Source organism: Hetaerina americana, unplaced genomic scaffold, assembly GCF_022747635.1.
Source record: "Hetaerina americana unplaced genomic scaffold, ioHetAmer1.1.p SCAF_2, whole genome shotgun sequence".
Lineage (NCBI taxonomy): Eukaryota > Metazoa > Arthropoda > Insecta > Odonata > Calopterygidae > Hetaerina > Hetaerina americana.
Window position 1 is genome coordinate 21,334,923 of NW_027286763.1, and position 19,236 is coordinate 21,354,158.

Sequence of the window (19,236 nt, forward strand, 5' to 3'; positions counted from 1 at the left end):
CACAATCAAAGGAATGCGAGAACGGAAAAGTAACCTCTGGCGTGACCTGTATGATTGATGGATCTATGAATGAATGAATCGACGAATTGCAGAAGGACGCCAAGCGAAGACTGGCAATGTGTTTACACGCCTGACATTTAGATGCACAATCAAGTACACATTTAGATACCCTAACGGATTTTCAAACGTATTGGCAAAATTTTTGCCCGCACAACTTTCAGCTAACTTGATAATATTCTTCCAGATTAAAAAAGAAACGCTCACCCGAGGGCATCATGAACCTTGGGTCGATAAGAGTTGAATATTTCCATCTTCAAATTTTCCATCTCATGAAATCCACCTATTTCCTAGATTTCGAATGTCAACCTTTTCGATCCTATCACGCTTCCGAATTACATCTACGCTCGTAGAATTGATGTAAAGAAAGATACGTTCGAGATCACAGAGCGAAGGTGGTAACGAGTCATATCTCGACCTCACTCCCGTTGGAGGGAAAACAGAAGGTCATCGTAAGAATCAATGCCGTCACACCAAGGTAGAGCGGAGGCACCCGCCTGGATGCATAGCTGAGGGCCTGAGTTCAAATCCTGGTGACACCCCAGCATCATCCTAACTGTGCGATTTTGCGAGTACATACCAGACATTCCAAGGCACAGACAGGGTGATTAACTCCCCACCCCCAACTCTGATGTGAAAATTGAACATCCCGCGAGTTCTTCGCAGTCCTACCAAACAAGAATTGCGGTTGGTTGCTTTGTATTCTTGGTGAGTACATTCAACTTGCAATATAGCGATCAGTACTACTGAAAACGTCGATTTAATTTGAATGGTGCACCGGGGAAGCAGGTTTGAATGTCCTTAGCGCACGCTTGGCCTGTCCTCTTCACGTACTCGCCCTCCACTTCCCATAATTCCTTCCACCTCCTCCACTCCTTTCCCTCCCCTTCCACGCCGCTTCCCATATTTCATAATGGTCATCTCCCCCCTCCGACCTCCACTCCTACCAGACGTCGCGGTCTCCTCTTCCGCCCATCCCTCACCCTCTCCCGCCCTATCGGTTCGGCCTTCTCCTCGACGGGACCACGTGGTGCTCGCACCCTATAAAGTGAGCCCGCAGGCTCCCACCCCTCCCGCATCACCCGCTGCCTCCGTCGGAACATACGCACCCGCACCACGGAAGACGGCCGACGGAGCCAAGCCTTCATTCCTCCACGCTGCTGCACCCTTCGGCCGTGCTTCCGCCGATCCGATCTCTCTCTCTCTCACTCTCGTCGTCCGCGCGCGTGCCTCTCCGCCGCCGAGAGCCGGCAACATCACGCGCACCCAAGGGGAGCGAGGTTGTGGCGCACTTGCGTCGGTTCCTTCTCGGCCTTCGAGGGAGCGTCGGTGGGCGCAACGGCCCGGTAGGAAGGGACGCCGACGCCTGCTGAATTTGGTCGTCTGCCGTCTTGTCTTCCTCGAGCGCCCGTAGTAAGGAGAAGTCCGGAGAAGACCAGCAGTCGCCTTTGGCCGCAATTGGAGAGGCGTGTGAACTCCGGGGGCCGGGCGAATAGGTGAGAGCCTTCCCTTACCCTTCATTTCCTCCAGTTGCATTTTCCTCGGAGCAAAGATTTGACTCTAGCTAATCGTGCAGTATAACTTCGTGGGCACCCGCAGTGGATCCATTCCGGGCAGAAGCGTCGGCATTGTAAAACCGTGCGTTTCGTTAGGCTCGTCGAAAGGTTCTCCATTTATGTGATTTTATTGGTTTATTTATTAATATGCCCTGCAAGCCACCAATAGGGTGTATGGCAGGGGTGAGTATACAAAAGGATAATTTTTATCCAAATATGACCCTATCGCTGTCGGAAATTGTTATCCTCATCCCTTATCGTTCGTGGAAAAAATGACATCTTAAATCTATCTGTTCTACACTTAATCTGTCTAAGTTTATTGACAAGATCTCTCCTACCGTGGTGCGATATAGGTAATATTCCATTTTCCAATATGGGTAATAATACATTTTCAACATCACTGCTAAAGAGACCTTCCAATTCATGCAAGAGATTTAATCCGTAATTTAACCTTCGCTCGTGAGTGATTCCTAGCCCAGCTGCTCTAATTTTCAGATACGCTACTAAGTTTATCATAGCAACGTTTTACAAATCTAGCTCCTCGACACTTCATGCGATCCGATACGGCAATTAATCCAACTTCGTGAGTAACCCATATACTTGCAGCATATTTTAAATGAGGCCTACCCAGCAACAGAGAACATTTCTCTCTGACTTTTTCATCACATTTACCTAGTACTCTTCAAATTAATCCCAATTTTTTGTTTGCTTGTCCACATATTCCCCGTGTGTGTTTCACCCAGGAGAGATTGTGAGTGAATTTAACGCCTAGGTATTTGATTGAGTTTACACATTCCATTTCATTATTTCCAATGCAGTGGGCGTTCGAGTGGGATTTGTTCTTTTTCCAAAAATATATCACTACCCACTTTTTTAAATTTAATCTCCTCGTCTTCTTTTTGCCAAAACGTTCCCTCTTGACGCTTGGCTTGCAGCTGCCCGATGATTTAATCATTCAGCTGCTGTGTTTGCGGCTTCTTAGCCCGTCGATTAAATTTAATCTAATTGACATTTGTCGCCCCAGCGTTGTATAGCGTGGTTATCTGATGAAGCCGCTCTGTCTTCAGGATTACGGATATCACGGTAAACCATTACATCATCGGCAAATAAAAGTACCTTACTAGTAACTACGGAGTCAATGTTTTTTAACGCAAAGTAGGAATAAAAGAGCTCCGATAGCACTTCCCTGGGGAACACCGGAGGTAACTTCTACTGCATTTTAGCTAACTCCATCTATCACTACTTTTTGTAACCGACCCTTTCAAAAAGTTTGTATTCCAACCCCGGATATTTTTATGCATGCCATATACTTCTTCTAGCTTTGCGAGTAGTTTACTATCAGGTACTTTGTCGAAGGATTTTTTAAATTCTAGAAAAATCGCATCCACTGGAATATTGTCCTCTCCCAAAGAAATAATGTCATGAACAAAAAGCAAAAGTTGTGTCTCGTAGAATGTACCTTTTCGGAAACATTGCTAATTTTTTATTAATAACTCCTGTGTATTGAAGTGTCTCACGATCCGACCGGTAACTATTCAAGGTGTGATCAAAAAAAGACAGGACTGATTTTATAACTTGTTTATTTCGACGGATACAGCTTAATCAAACTTTTCGCCCTCAAAGTACATGCCTTGGCTGACGACGCACCTTTGCGAACGTTTCTTCCAGCTCTCGAACCCTGCCTTGCCTTAGGGATCCTCTTCAGGTCCACCACACAATTAGTTAAAATGTCCGCAATAGAGTCGAATCGGCGCCCTTTCAAGGTTGTTGTATTTAACTTTGGAAACGAAAAACAATCTGATGGAGCCACGTCTGGAGAGTAGGGTGGCTGCGGGATCACGAAAGTTCCGGTTCTGACAAAAAACTCTGTTCGTCAATCAGCACCCGTGGGACGAATTTTGATGCGACGCTCGTCATGCCCGAAATGCCTCTCAAAATTGTCTGATAGGATCCATCACTAATGTTCACTTCTTCGGCTATCTAACAGTCCAATGGCGATTTTCCCGCACCAAATCGTTCACCAATCTGACATGGTTGACGTCTGTCGAAGTGGAAGGCCGCCCCGTTCGCGAATCTTAACGCATCCAGGTTCTGCCCGATTTGAAACGACTGTACTACTCAAAACACTGGCTTCGACTCATTGCTTCATTAAAAAAGGCTTGCTGCATCATTCCAAATGTCTAAACGCACACACGCTGTTCCTCTAGCTCCTTCATTGCTGCCGTTGTACGCGGCGACGAACAGGTTAAGACATATACGGCTGCCGCTGAGTAACGACTCGACGTAAACAAACGCAACACCTCTCGTTTCAGGCGTCAGATGTGTCGCTGGATGGCGCGCTGTCTCTCGTTTCGATCCGTTGAACGGTTTTTGCCGAATAAAATAGGACCAGTTTTTTTATCACACCTTGTATGTTCCATAACCCTGCGCGAAATGGAAGTGACGGAAATAGGTCCGTAATTGCTCCGTTCCTCCTTGTCGCCGTTTTTAAATGCTGGTGTTATGTTAGCCGTTTTCCAATCTCTGGGCACGCTGTGATCTACCAGCGACTTCTTAAATATTATTTCTAGATGCGGCGCAATTTCTGAGGATAGATCATTTAGCCCGGCATTTAATATATCAGCAGGTATTTCATCAGGCCCAGAGGATTTATTAGGCTTAATTTTTTGCAGCCAACATTCTTTTCCATTGCATGAGATTTCAATTTTGGGTTACGGTTGACCGGCACGATTTGGTAAGCTATCGGAGGCATTCGGTAAGATATTGATGAAGAAGGTTTGAAAGAAGGAATTTAATAATTTAGCCTTTTCCAAACTGCTGGTTATTCTTTCACCTTTAAACTTTTTGAGTGAATTGACAGTTGACTTATTTCCCTGAACTTCTCTGACGTAAGACTAAAATAATTTTGGATTCCCTTCAAAATTTTCCGCTAAAGTTTTCCTTTTGAATTCACTTAGCACTTTCCGAAATTCATTCTTGGCATCCGACCTGGATATCTTTTAGTCGTAAGTGACTTCATCCATTTTATCGCTAGAAAATTCATGGATGGAGTCTGAGTGATCTCTGTTTTCAACTAAACCTATTCGAATTTCTTCGTCTGATGTTAAAATTAGGAGTTCACAGTATGTTAACCGACTACGATTTTACAATGATAATCTAGTCCCAGCGTCGATTATCGTCCCCGGCCAGAATATTATTTTCCAAATAATCAAACTGTATCCCAACTTGCCTGCAAATAACGACTTTTTTCTTGGACCTACCGAGAAACTGTGGATAAACAAGTTTCCTAAATCTTTTTTCTATGTTTGTTTATAGGTATAGCCTCTTCGTAGCGGCAGATGGTGTCATGAAAGGAGTTACAGAGTAACTGCCTCTGAATTATAATTTCATTTCAAGAGCGCCGGTAACTATTATTGTTACTCGTCGGGCACCATTGTCGCCTTCTTTCCCGGGAATATACGTAAATATTTGAGTGAGACGTCGATCCTCTTGCCGGCATATATTTTTCCAAACAAATGTTCGGTAATTTCCTCAGGACTTTCCAAAATATGATAAAATTACTCCAGAAAAAAGCATTCCTCTATTTTCCAAGTGAACTATGAGGAAGGGTCGTGAAAGGGGTCACTTTTTGCCTGAATTTGACGCAGAGCTGCTTTCACAGCAATGTTATATGCAATTCACAGGGAGTGGCGTTACTTTGAGGAACATTTCCATGGAAATTGTCGTAGTTCTCACACTTCTGATATTTAACAGAAAATCATTTCTCGATGATTTATATCAAATTTCACTGAAAAAATTTAATTCGGGTATTGTAACGCACGCACGTCCTCCATTTGTAAAAAAAATACGTGATGCCACAACTCTTCTAACCGATCGCATCGAGTGAAAGTGCAGCTTAATTGTGAAATTGCGATCTTCGTGGTTTTCTATTCAACGAGCAATTTTTTCGTCGACAGTGTGACAGCCATAGCCTCCATTCTGCTCAATTTATGCCCGCTGACAATGTCGCTAAGTTTGAGCAAGCAAGAAATGTCGACTGTCTCATTTAAAATGTCTTTATATTACTGTTGATTTCTATTTTATTTTAATAACATGTTAAAATATTAATTACGATGCAATTTTTCTAAATCGGATTGCTAAAGAAGGTTCACTTCAGCCAAGTTGTCAGCCAAATCGCTTCTCTTCTCATTTACAGAAAATTCAAGTCAAGACTGATGCATTATTTTAAGGTCTTCCTTCCTTTATGTAGCACAGCTCCTTAATAGAGACTCCCATCATATAAATAGTGTAGTAAATGCGCTACCTTTCCTCTTGATATTTTGAACCCTCTTTGGTTGAACGATCCCTTTCGCTACAATAAGGCATCGTGGTGATCGGCTTAGCATGATGCGGTACGTCACTATCCATCGCTTCTGCGTGACTTAATGTTTTATGACCGTTGAGACAACTTCCACCATTTTACGCATTAATCAGCTTACGTTATCGTCAATGGAATTGGGTGTCAAGAGATGTTTTTAAGTACGGCATGACTAAACCATTAATTATTTTTCACGGTTATACAATTAACGTTGCGATTCACGCACTGATATTGGGACACAGAATACGTTAGTACTATTAATCGAAGAGAGAAGCGTCAAAGGTATTGTGATTTCAATGCACCTTTGACTTTGTCAGCAAATGACCCAGCAGAAACTTGGCCTCCCGCTGCAGAAGGGATTGTATTCAATGAGGAGAGGATAGATCCTTGGAAAAGCAGTACTTGGTGTGTCGGAATTTGTCTCACTTACAGTCTTCCTTTCATAGGTCGGTCGCCCTACTGACTTTAGACAATGGAAGCATTCCTGCACTTTTAATGTGACAAATTATTCCGTAGTCTCGTCGCGTTGGTCAAAGTAAAGCATTTAACCCCCCCGCCGTGCTAGTTAACCTTTGAAGCAGGGCTGTGCCTTCCTGTTGATGGCTCGTTCATAATTTTTACACTGGAGGAAGCATTTCGAAATGCAGTCCCCGCGATGAATCCGCCTCAGGAATATGAGGAATCATTGGTGTGTGAGGAGGGCGAAAAAAATGCAGATTCCCTCCCAGTTCCGTTCACATCCAAAACTGTTTGATTTCATGCATACGTCAATGAATGAATGAGAATCAGAGGGTTGTCCATATTTCGAACAAGAGAAAGAGCTTTATTCGGGATGGGTGATGGATGTGGTTTGTTTGATTAACTTTGCCCATCCATAAAATATTTCTTCCGGGTGAAACCGCCGGAAATCAATATATGAGGTGAGCAAACGAATGATGGACGGTTCATTTCCTGGAGCAGGTGATCCATTGTGGAGCAAAAGTGAATGTTGAACTAAACGGCTTCGTCAGCTGATGTGATATCGCCCCGTGGAAATAACGAAGGAAATATATTGGAAGGAATCCCTGCTCGGAGTGGGGATCGGATCCGGAAAACACATCATGTCAGTCATTTGGGAAACATATTGCTGCCTAGGGTCTAACCAACTCAATTCTTTCATTGCCTAAATCTTTGAGCGTACGTCACAACCTTTAATGTGCCTCTCTCAGTATGATGTTGCGGTGCGGTTGAATGGATGGTAGGAATCGGAAAGTTCCGAGTAGTTACAGTAAGCGTTATATATTTTTAAATTATTTTTTTATTGATGTACTTTCAAGCCACCGCTAGGGTGTGTGATAGGGTGTGAATACACACCAGACTAATTTTTACCCGAACATGACCCTACAGCGGTCGGACAATGTTATTATGATCCCATATCGTCCGTGGAAAAGAATGACAGAAAATGAAAATGAAAAAAAAATTAAAATGAAAAGTAAATGAAAATGAAAAAGGAAAAAAAAGAAAAAAATATTTCCATCTCTGATCAGTTGAAAAATGGAACATTATGTATCATACACAATCGCACGATATGTGAATGTTCGGGACATATAGTATCTTGTGTGTCCCAAAAGAGGAAAAATAAACATACTTTAACTGCATGCTCAGTTATCAGTTCCATCGATAATATCGTATCAGAGAGAAATTTATTTTTCAACTTTGAGTATGATCGCACTTCTTGATGCGAAGTTTCTCAAATTTCCCTTCGGACAGCACAAATGAAAATAATGTGCACTCGCCGCGAAAATGTGTCCATTTTGATTTTTAAATGAGGGTGTCCGGTCAACAAAATGCGCTCTTACTTTCGATTCAAGCAATATACTCGCCGTATGTTTTTGACTCGCTCTAAGTTAGACATTCGCCTACTGTATGTTTTGAAATTTGTACACCCTGCGAGCCACCACTAGGGTGTGTCGTAGGGGGTGTATACACACCAGACTAATTTTTACCCGATCATGAGCCTATCCCTGTCGGAAAATTTAATTATGATCCCCTATCGTTCGTGGAAAAAATGACATCTTAAATTTATCTGTTCCACACTTAATCTCTCTAATTTTACTGACATGATCTCTTCATAGTGTTATATGGATAATAATGCATTTTCAACATCACTGCTAAAGAGACTCCTTTCCCAGTTATGCAAGAGCGTCAATCTGTAATATAACCTCCACCCCGTGAGTGCTTCCCAGCCGAGCTGCTCTTTGACCTTTTCATCACATTTACCTAGTACTCTTGGAATAAATCCTATATTTTTGTTAGCTTGTCCACATATTCCCCGTATGTGTTCCAGCCAGGAGAGATTGGGAGTGAGGATAGCGCCTAGTAACGTATTTAATTGAGTCAACACATTCAATTTCGGTGTTCCCAATGCATTAGGCGTTCCGCACCAGCGTTGGATAGCGTTAAGGTCATCTGACACAGCTGTTGTGTCCTCAGGATCACGTATGTCACGGTAAATCACTGCATCGTCGGCAAATAAACGTATCTTACCAGTGACTACGGAGTCAATGTTGTTAACGTAAAGTAGGAATAATTGAGTCTACACATTCCATTTCGGTATTCCCAATGCGGAATGCGTTTGGGATGGAATTGTTTTATTTCCAAAAATTTATCGCCACGCACTTTTTTAAGTTTAATTCTAATTGCCAAGTACCGCACCAGCGTTGCATGGCACTGAGGTCATCTAACAAAGCCATTCTGTCCTCAGGATCACGGATATCACGGTAAACCCCTGCATCATCGGTTAAAAAAATCGTACCTTACGAGGTTAATCCGAGAAGTACCCGACCCAAGAAAGAAAAAAAAAGTTTTGTAAAAAAATGTATAATTTTTCAAGAAAATCTCTTTTCAGTTCTATACACTTTTCCCAGCTGTGTTCAATAAGTGCGATGCCCTTTTTATAATAAAAACTGTCTTGCTCCTCAAAATAGCCATTAACTGCCGACATCAATCATCGTTGGAAAATCTTGGACCACCGAGCCATTTTTTAAAGTTTGCGAAAAGCAAATAATCCGACGGTAAGAATAAGCCCGAAGTAAGAATATCATGAACAAAAAGTGCAAGTGGTGTATTGCAGGATCTACCTTTTCGGAAACCATGCTGATTTTTCATTAATAACTTCCGATTATCGAGGAATTTCACTATCGAACTGGTAACTCATATGATCCATAGCCTACACGAAATGGATGAGAGGGAAATAGGTCCGTAATTACTCGGTTCCTCTTTCTCTCCGATTTTAAATATTGGTGTTACTTTAGTCGGTTTCCAATCTCTGGGAACCTTGTCATCTAACAGAGTCTTCTTATGCGTGTTCCACCAGTTTGAACTGCGCCATATGAACCATAATGTTAACACATACATCATGCATGCGGCAAACCTTCAATGCAATTGTTCGTCTGAAGAATGCAGCATTGTGTTTCTGATTTAATTGCTACTGAACAAACCAATTTCATGAAAAATAAACACATAATATGAGCAATCACGATTGAAACGTGACAATTTCAACCGCTGTTGAACTAAAGCAATTAACGAATCCTATACTCGTGCAATCAGGGACCGGAGTATGACTACTCTTTCATAAATGGATGAGTATATATGAGCAGCTTCTATTAACGGCTCACTATTTTCATTTAATGATAGCTAAGCGATTAATTATTATGATTTTCCATGGGTACGGATAAGAATTAGTTGTCAGTCCATTTCTTAATGTCACTAAATCCTCATGGAATGAAGAAAACAATGTGTTTTTCCACTGTTCTTCCATCAGAACAGTGGAAAATTACATTCTATTCTTCATTCCATGGACATGAACTTCCACAAAATTGATTCAGAAACTATCTAATACATCACTGAATCCTATTCAAATGTTGATGCATATGTTTCTAAAACAAAGTAGCGCTATACCCTCGATAGTAAAACTGCTGTGGATCGGGTTGGTGCTGTGACTAGTGACTACTTGCGTCCCACCCCGGGGAGTCCGGGTTCGAATCCTGGTGGTGCCGACAGGATTTTTCAATGGGTTCTCGATCCTTATTTTGAGTGTGCTACGTGGAGAGAGCACTCCAAGGGGAGAACGCCGTTCGTCGGATGGGGCGTGTGACCCCTTGGCGTCCTTTGTTAGAGAATAGATAGAAGAGCGTCAAGAGGAAGGCGAGTGTCGACGCCCGAGTTCTCTCAACCCTCCCCCCATTCCCTGAATATCTTATCTCTACAGAACTACCACATCTTTAAATACGCATCTAACCTTGGCTGTGGGTCACTCCCCCCCACACATGACTACCACACTAAAACCCCATTGGACAATATACGAATACAATAAGTTAGTAAGTAATTCAATGTTTGATGAATGAATAGCCTTTACTCTGCTGCCACCCTGCTGCTTTTAGTTTTGTTTTCATTTCGTTGAGAATTAATACTATCTTATTTTTCTTTTTTATCATCTTGAGATTTCTCAAGCATTATCTATTTTCAGGTTTTTCAAGAGTCGTTTTAAGAATCAAAGGACATGCTGAACTTATATTTGTAATGCGGAAAAGCCATCATCGGTCATTAACTTTCAACCGGATGAGTGAACGACTCAAGTTTTCGGTGTGACCTTTTCCCTTATTTTGAGTTTTTCCGGGATATTCGTGAGCGTTGAGGGGTGGAAGAGGTGGTTTAAGATTATACCAGGATTAGAAGAGACAATGCGTTACGCAGCCCCCCTTTCTTGTGCTACACTCTAGGGTAAAGGCTACACTCTAGGGTAAAGAGGGCAGGCGTGAACACATCATCCCCTGAGAATAAACAATTATGGGACAATTATAGATCCTCTAAAATTGAAACCAAAACACAATTACGTAGCGCCTTACTGGACTTTAAACGCAAAGTACTTTGCGAGGACTTGGACACTGACCCCAAAGCTTTCTGGTCATATGTTATGGAAGTAAATGGGAGTAAACAAACCGTGGCCTGCTTAAGGGATTGTAGCAATACAATTCATACAGACAGCAAGGGTAAAGCTAACATCCTAAATTCATTCTTCCAAAGCGTTTTCTCGAATGATGTTGCCACCGCATATCTCCAAGAAACAATACATACTCAACCCATGGAAAAAATAACAGTGGGCCAGCAAGGAATTCTAAAATTGCTTAGTGAGATTAAACCCAACAAATCCCCGGGTCCCGAAAATATACCAGCTAGGGTGATAAAACATTTAGCTCCAAACATTGCCCCGTACCTTGAATTTATATTTAACAAATCCCTCACAGAGTGCAAAGTACCTAAGATTTGGAAAACCGCGCAAATAACGCCTATTTTTAAAAGTGGTGACAGGGAGGATCCCAGTAATTACAGACCTATATCTCTCACTTCTATCTGCTGCAAAATCTTAGAGCACATAATTGTTAGTTCAATAATGAGACACCTTGACAATATTAACTTTTTCAGTGACAATCAACACGGATTCAGGAAAACCCGCTCCTGCGAAACCCAATTAGGATTATTTACACATGATTTACTTGTATCTGGTGAGAGAGGTAGGCAAGTGGATGCCATCTTCTTAGATTTTCAAAAGGCATTTGATAAGGTCCCACATGGTAAACTCATTCATAAATTAAAGGTCGCGGTTATAAACAAGGGCGCCATAAGTTGGGTTAAAGATTTTATTTCAGAGCGGGAACAGAGGGTAGTCTTGATGGCGCTAGTTCCGACAGCGTTCGAGTCACGTCGGGGGTACCTCAGGGAAGTGTGATCGGGCAGTTGCTTTTCCTGATTTTTGTTAACGATTTGAACCGCGAAGTGAAAAGTAAAATTAGGATTTTCGCGGATGACACGGTGATCTATCGGGAGATATCTGGGGATGAGGATCGTTTTATTCTAGCGCAGGATTTAGATTGCATTACTAAATGGTGTTCTAACTGGGGATTGACTCTAAATTATAATAAATGTAGTAGTAGTAGTTTTGAGGGGAGGCGACCGTCAGCTAAGGTCATTTGCGCCATAGGGGATGGACAGGAAAGGATGAAGGGTGGAGAGAAACCCGGCGTCGGCATTAGCCTACTCTTTACGAAAGGCGCCAAGGGGTCCGCGGCTTAACGTCCCATCCGACGGACGGCGTACTCACTCAAAGTGCCCTCCACAAAGCACCTCAAGTAGGGATCGAGACACCTCTGAAAAATATTCAACACCGCCGGGATTTGGACCCGCGCCCTCAGGGTGGGAAGCCAGTACGTTAGCCCCCGCACCATCTCGATCCCTATAATAAATGTTCAGTGGTAAATTTCTTTAAAAGATCAACGGGATTTGCTTACAAATTGGCTGGAGGTTACCTAGCAGTAGTTGATACGGTAAAATACCTAGGTGTCACATTCACAAAGGACTTAACTTGGGGGACTCACATACGTAAAGTCTGCGGTCAAGCATATAAAAAATTGGGATTCATTAGACGCATTGTCGGCAAAAGTGACTCGAAGGTCAAGGAACGTTGTTACCACGCTCTTGTAAGGCCTCATTTAGAATACGCATGCAGCGTGTGGGATCCGAGTGAAAAAGGTCTCATTCGGGAAATTGAGAAGGTTCAACGCCGGGCAGCCCGTTTTGTAAAAAAATCCTACGATAAAACGCAAAGCGTCACCGAAATGCTCATGGATTTGGGGTGGGAATCATTGGCTGAGAGACGATTCAATGCAAGATTGAAATTATTAAATAAATTTAGATCCGCATGTTTCAGCACCGAGGTCTCGCAAATTATTCGTACTCCTACATACATTGGTCGCTTGGATCATGCATATAAAATTCGGGAAATAGATGCCAGAACCAGCCGACTCAGTTCATCTGTTTTTAAGTTTCCCTTTCAGTCCCTCGTCCCTCTCCGCGGGGGGAAATTCCTGCTACCTCCAACGTTGGGTCGCATTCCCTGCCTTTTACAGACTCTTTGGGGGTAGAGTGTTTTGTGGTGCATTTTCATGTTTCAATTTCTAGGTTGTTGTGTCCTGGCTTCCGTGTTGTAGAATGGCTTTCGTGCTGCATCATGGGGTGCAGTTTTTAGTTGTTTTGCGGTATATGTGTTTGCATGAGTATTGGATGAAGGGATTTTTGCATGAGTGTGTGCGCTGCTGTGGGTGTAATTTTCCGTGTTGTTTTTTTTGCATGTGGTATTTTTCCTTTTTACGGTTGGTGACCTAACACCCCCCGCCACACGCCCTTGCGGCGGCTTGCGGGGTATTATGTAGATGTAGATTACATTAATGAATATTCAAAAAAGTACAAATGACTCTTAATTTGGCTGAAATCACACTGATATGAAATTTAAATGTAAACGTAAACGTGATGGAGGAACACTGAATCTAAAATAAAATAAATTATCCAGAATGTATAGGTAATAATTCCAAATGTTGAAAGATTAGTTACATCTTTGACGTTCAAGGAAGATGGTGGAAGAGATTCTTTGAGATGATTATATTATTTTTGGAAAGTAAATTGAATAATGAAAGAATTCTGCAGAATCGGGAACGCGAGGACGAAGGGAGGTAGTCATATATCCCGAGTAGAGAATATCAAGGACTTGTAACTGCTTTTGCCCATTGCAGGGCAACAAAGAATGGGTCTCAGTTTTTTTACTTAAACTGAGGAATTATGTGATACTTTCACTATTATCCTGTCTTCAAACCCGCTGCTACATTGAGAAATGCAATCTATCTTGTTGCTCACAATAAGTTAGTTAGCTTATAAACTCGATAATAATTCCGTATTAACACGTGCAGGATAGGATATGGGTCAGAGCAGAATAGCTCCTTTTTTCTCGAGTATATAATTTCTCTCTATATCAGAAGTAATTTTATCTCCCTTTGCACTGCATGTTTTTAGAAATAGTAAATTCACAATTAATGGATGATGAAGAATGATAGCAAGTAAATCCAATTATACTTTATGCAACTTAAGCAATAAGTTGCGAGTTATGGTTGATGTCGTGTTTGCCATTTATTTTCCTCTAAACGTTAACTATCTTGCATTTACTAAGCTTTTATTAGAAGCTTAACTCTTTCGTATCGCAGAAGAAAAATGGGGAATCGAATAATACGGCACCACGTATTTCAAGATAAAAGAGTGACTGACATCAAATGCTACCTACTGGAAGAAGATGAAAAGAAGATTTACGATTAGCGGGTAACTTTTAGGGCACGGTGTGGACGGTCGTCGGAGGAGAAAACTGAACGGGAGCGTGGGAAACTGAAACGAAATTAGCCCCATAGCGGTATCGATATATATTGGAAGACTTTCGATACGAAATTTCATTTCCATATTATTGGTAAAATGGTCAATCGAATAAAATTCTGTGTCAATTCAAGTTCCATTATGAAGCACCCAAATATTTTCTAAATCTTCCGTTAAATTTCTATTCGCAAAGAAGAATAAATTTCAACATCAACGGCAATCCTGCCGCTCCTTCGTCCCCACGTGGTTCATGTAACTACTTGAAACCCATCCTCCCACTTTCACACATGGTCGTGTCGGTGGAGCGCGTCGTCTGGTCTAAATAAACCTCTCGAAGAATACCAACAATTTCAATTGAAAATTGGCAATTTTCCACAAAATAAAATTTAATATGACCGGTTTTAATGTAACTGCATCATCATCAGGTGATGATGTCCGAGGGTGGTCTGAAAAGTTTCCGACCTCAGAAAATTTCAGAAAAAATGTCTTGTATCTTTGTTAGGTGGAAACTTTTCAGACCACCCTCGTAGTTGCATTGAAATTGGTCGTATTAAATTGTATTTTGTGTAAAATTGCCAATTTTTAATTAATCATGAAATTCCCTCATATCACACCAGAAACGTCTCTTTTTAGCGACAGTTTTGTTCCAACATGAATGTTTGATGATTTGCTCTCCTTCCGCATCCGGCTCACCAAATAGGATTCAACCAGTACGGCCAAATGTCCGACAAGGCATCATCCGCTACGCAAGCATATTAATACTTGCGTTTGAAATCAGATATCGAAACAAAATACGCATCAATCATCGGTAAGCATTCGATACAATGGTAGTGTTCGAATGATAATCAAATGGAAATGATCCATACGGACGGATCTATCGATACGCCCATCCCTACTATGGGGGAAGTGTCCGGATGAGAGACATGAAACAAATTACCTATTCACTTCAAAGAGAAGCAATATGCTTGCATGAAGAGGTTGTGCGAGGTGCGTCACACCAGTTTTAGGATTGATGACCAGTAGTGTTGTTGGAGCCAGACACGATAGGATTGCTTTGGAACGTGTATTCATCAAACCCACCCCCGTAGAATGATCCCCCTAAGCAAATCATCTTCACACACACACACACACACCCCACCATTAATCTCTCCGCACACACTAAATCGGAGCTTAGAGATGCATCACCGCATAAAGCAACTTGATGCGTACCTCAGTGCCTTATAATTCACTGTTTTAGGATCCTCGCGAGGGTCTCGATTAGTGTTTTCAGTGTAGTAAATTGACGAAAACCTTTTCTTGTTCTTCATCGTTGAAAAATTTGTAGGCAGTGTCCCAATTTCGAGAAACGTCTTAGGATCACTTCGACTCCGGCCCTTCCCCTACGCACTGTCTTCGGCCGATGGATTTCTTTCTGTTTTCGAATATTCGAAAAGATCTAGAATGGATCGTCTTCTCTCGGCATACGTTACCCTCGCATCATGAAGCGACAGATGGAATTTCACACCTGCAATATTCGGATCGTGTTCTTTGGGGATGCAGTTCCAGGGAAAATGTAATGCTTACAGTAAGACAGGTGTGGGAGCGACGAGAGGGGAAGGAATTTGGGGCAGTGTGTTGGGACAGATCCTGTCTTATCGGATTCCCGAAATGATTTTGCCCGTAACTGCAGGAATAAAATAAATAATGTTTAAATATGATACGGCGCTTATATATACAAATTATAATGTATAATCTCGGTCTTTTCCTACAATTTACATTCTTATCTCAATTTTTACCTATAATGACTGTTTTTTAACATAAGTACTTGTATAGTCCTTCATACAGTGCCAATATAATTGTACCCCCTTGTACATAAAATATTATTCTGTAATCTATTACCGTATCACATCAGAGCCGTTTTCTAGAATATCTATACTAAAGTTTGACATGAGAATATATTTTATTTAGGGCATATGATTTTTCAAATAATTTTAGCCTAAACTACTCTAATCCAATTTTATGCTGTCAAAAGTTTAGTTTGTTGTCTAGGGAATGCGTAAATATTTCACTGAATAAATATTTTTTCCACAACAAACTGTATTACACTACTACCTGTTTCGACGCAATATTACGCGTAGCAATTTTGACGCAATATTATGCGAATCCAGTAGTAGAGTAATGAAGTTTGTTTGAAAAATACAAAGTTTACTCAATTAATAATCATGAATTTTCACAAAGTACAGTCTGAAGCCATTGAATTCGGCGTAAGTACTTGATCAGCTAAGAATAGATGGAGACATTTTTTAAAGAGACCTTATCTGAAGCTTATAGAGGGAATGTTCCAAATATTATTGAAAATTACGGTAATCCCCATGGAACTCTGTAAATTGTGAAAATGGTATCGGCAATTTCAGACGAGCCCATCTCCACGCCCGCCCATTTACCCATTCACCAATTTCCGAGTTATCCCCGGAGCCATCGGATATGTCATTGGTTGTGATTTGAAGCCACTTGGTGATTCCTGTGGTCGTGCCAAATCGCCTCGACTGTCGTCCAGCATGTGGAGAGATGGCAGAAGTAAGGATCAAATTTGCGGAACTACCACATTTTCAATTGCGAAGGCAGGATTTTTTGAGGCGCGCGGAATTTTATTCCAATAAGCGTATGGGGCGTTTGAGGGACGAGCGGCAGCGTAGAAGACTCAGGACATCCGTAAAAGTATTTCGGCGTGAATCAGGAACAATTGCGCTCCCCAAACACTCACAGAGTTGCCTCTTCCCTTCTCTCGCCAGATAATGGGTTCGATTTTCCATGAGATTTCAGAGTTGAAATTATAATCTGCCTCAGGAAATTTTGAAAAGATAACGTAAGAAAGAAGAATTTAAATATATCTATCACTTGTAATACTGGAATAATAAATACTATTACCACTTAATATTACTATGGACAAATAATAACTATCATTTGTAATAATGAAAAGGGATTGAAGGTGATATTTTTTTATGTCCGCTATTTTATATCTGAAACAAAAAACGATTTGATCACATTTTATTTCTACTGCGTACTAAATAAAAATAATTCGTCACAATTAAACAAAATTTGTTTGAATAAAATTCAACTTCTTAATTTAAAATAAAATAATGTGAAATTTGAGGTTTATCCTCTCTCCATATGCCTACTGGAGTCATAAAAAAAACCTGCAATTTCCTGTATGCACTACAGTGCATCAAGATGCATGAGGTTATCATTAAACTTGCGATTATTTTCCATCATGTATACGTATATATGAATGCAATAGCAGATTGCTTTCGTCACCACTTTCGAATTTCGTGTCGCGGTATTGTCGTCTCCGTGGAAGGATAAAGAAAACCTGTTCATTTCGATTCTGCTACCACGCTGTGACTACTCCCAGTACATTCCAACGATGGCTGAGGGCCTATGCGGTTTGAGTCGTCCAAATTCTCAATTTTTAAGATAGCACTGCAGCCGCTGCGTGCTTTGGATGTTGCTGCATCCAAAATACAGGGTCTAAAAAGGTTCTAGCCGAGCATTTGAACTGCATTTGGAGACTTTGGAGGACTATTACCTTCCGTGTGCAACTTTGTGAACAAGTCGTAAACGTGCAAATAACGACAATTTTGGGAGTTGAAATATGCCAGATATATTTGTAAATTGATATTGGATCCACTAAGGCAAATATCCTTACAGAAATCCTTGTTTCTGCACATCTCCATCGGTTCCTGAGGTTTTTTCCTCCAAGGCGTACAATCTGACGAACTGGTAAACAGAAGCGGTTAGATGGCGCACAGAAATGACTAAGCATGTTTCTCCTAAAGGAATATTCTCGAAAATTGAAGTGTAATTTGCTCGTGAATCCGTGTGCTTGAACGAACGCTCAGGTTTTTCTAATGAAAGACATTTGTAAAAGAAACGAAGGTCAGTATATTTCAAGGCTCGGGTAATGAACACTGCTTTCTTAAGTCATGTCCATCGTTAATGTCTTTAATTCGAGAGATTATTGCATGGGTAGTTTTGCGCGTGCAATCTAGATAAGGTCATAATGTGTGATGTATATCGCGGATAACTCTGTAGGCTCTCTCTTTCAGTATTTAATGCTAATATTATTATTCAAATTTTCCAACAATATCTGTTCATAAGTCATAACTGCATGCATCCAAACAAGGGATTGTCTATCGTGGAATTGAATGAAATTTCGCGATTCATTATCGATTTCAATTTGCGAAGTTTTAAAGGGGCTCTAATCTGTGACTGCAGGAGCATTACTTGGGTTCCGACGACTTAATTATTCCTTGTTATGATCGTTTTCTCTAGCAAATATAATACCTCAACCATATGCAAATTAATGACCACAGAATTATCATAATTTTCATAATGTCATTCTTTTAAATGGTATATTGTAAAACCACTAGCAACGTGGTAATATTGTACTTCTCGGATCGAATATGATTCTCAAAGGCTTTTCTAAATGTTATTAATGGTTAAACGTATACTCTGGTTAGATTGACCTGTCAGTAAAACTTTACTTTCGTGAATATGAATGTTGGCCATATCGTTGCTCTTTTATTTGAATTCGTATTGAAGTGCAATCACTGCATTTACGTAGCGTCTGAAGTAAATTTAGTTGTGATGAAAGTCTGAATTGAAATCTTACTATTCAATCAATTCCATAATTTCAGGCAAGAAGGTATTTAAGAGAAAAGAAAATTATATCTCAAATTCCTCGCATAATTTGAATCATTTCGTATATCACTTTTTTCTGAAACCGGCAGTAATGAAATTTTATTAAAAATTTCGACTTGAGTGTTCTTCACGCTTTGGAGTCTGGTGTTATAGAGCCATAAGTATTTTTCTTTTTTCCCTAGATTTCGCTTTTCCGAGTTAGCTTACTAAATCATTTGGCTTTAAATCATGAATCTGATGGTGACCAGTAGTCTTCTTCTGGTCGACAGTTTTTCATTATTTTGGAGGGCAGCCCCGTTCCGTAAACATTTGATAAATCAGTCATTCCTCGACGCAGTGTATGCGTGTCTTAAAATT

At 40.9% G+C, this 19,236-nt stretch overlaps 1 protein-coding gene across 1 annotated transcript in view; it reads left to right on the forward strand.

Annotated features, from left to right (window-relative positions):
* The first annotated feature begins 1,124 nt into the window (after positions 1 to 1,124).
* Rh50 (Rhesus blood group-associated glycoprotein Rh50) overlaps positions 1,125 to 19,236 on the forward strand; it is a 186,619-nt gene continuing 168,507 nt past the window's right edge. Inside the window, exon 1 of the mRNA XM_071584737.1 lies at positions 1,125 to 1,553. The gene's annotated coding sequence lies outside the window, so the exon portion shown is untranslated. The remainder of the gene's footprint in view (positions 1,554 to 19,236) is intronic.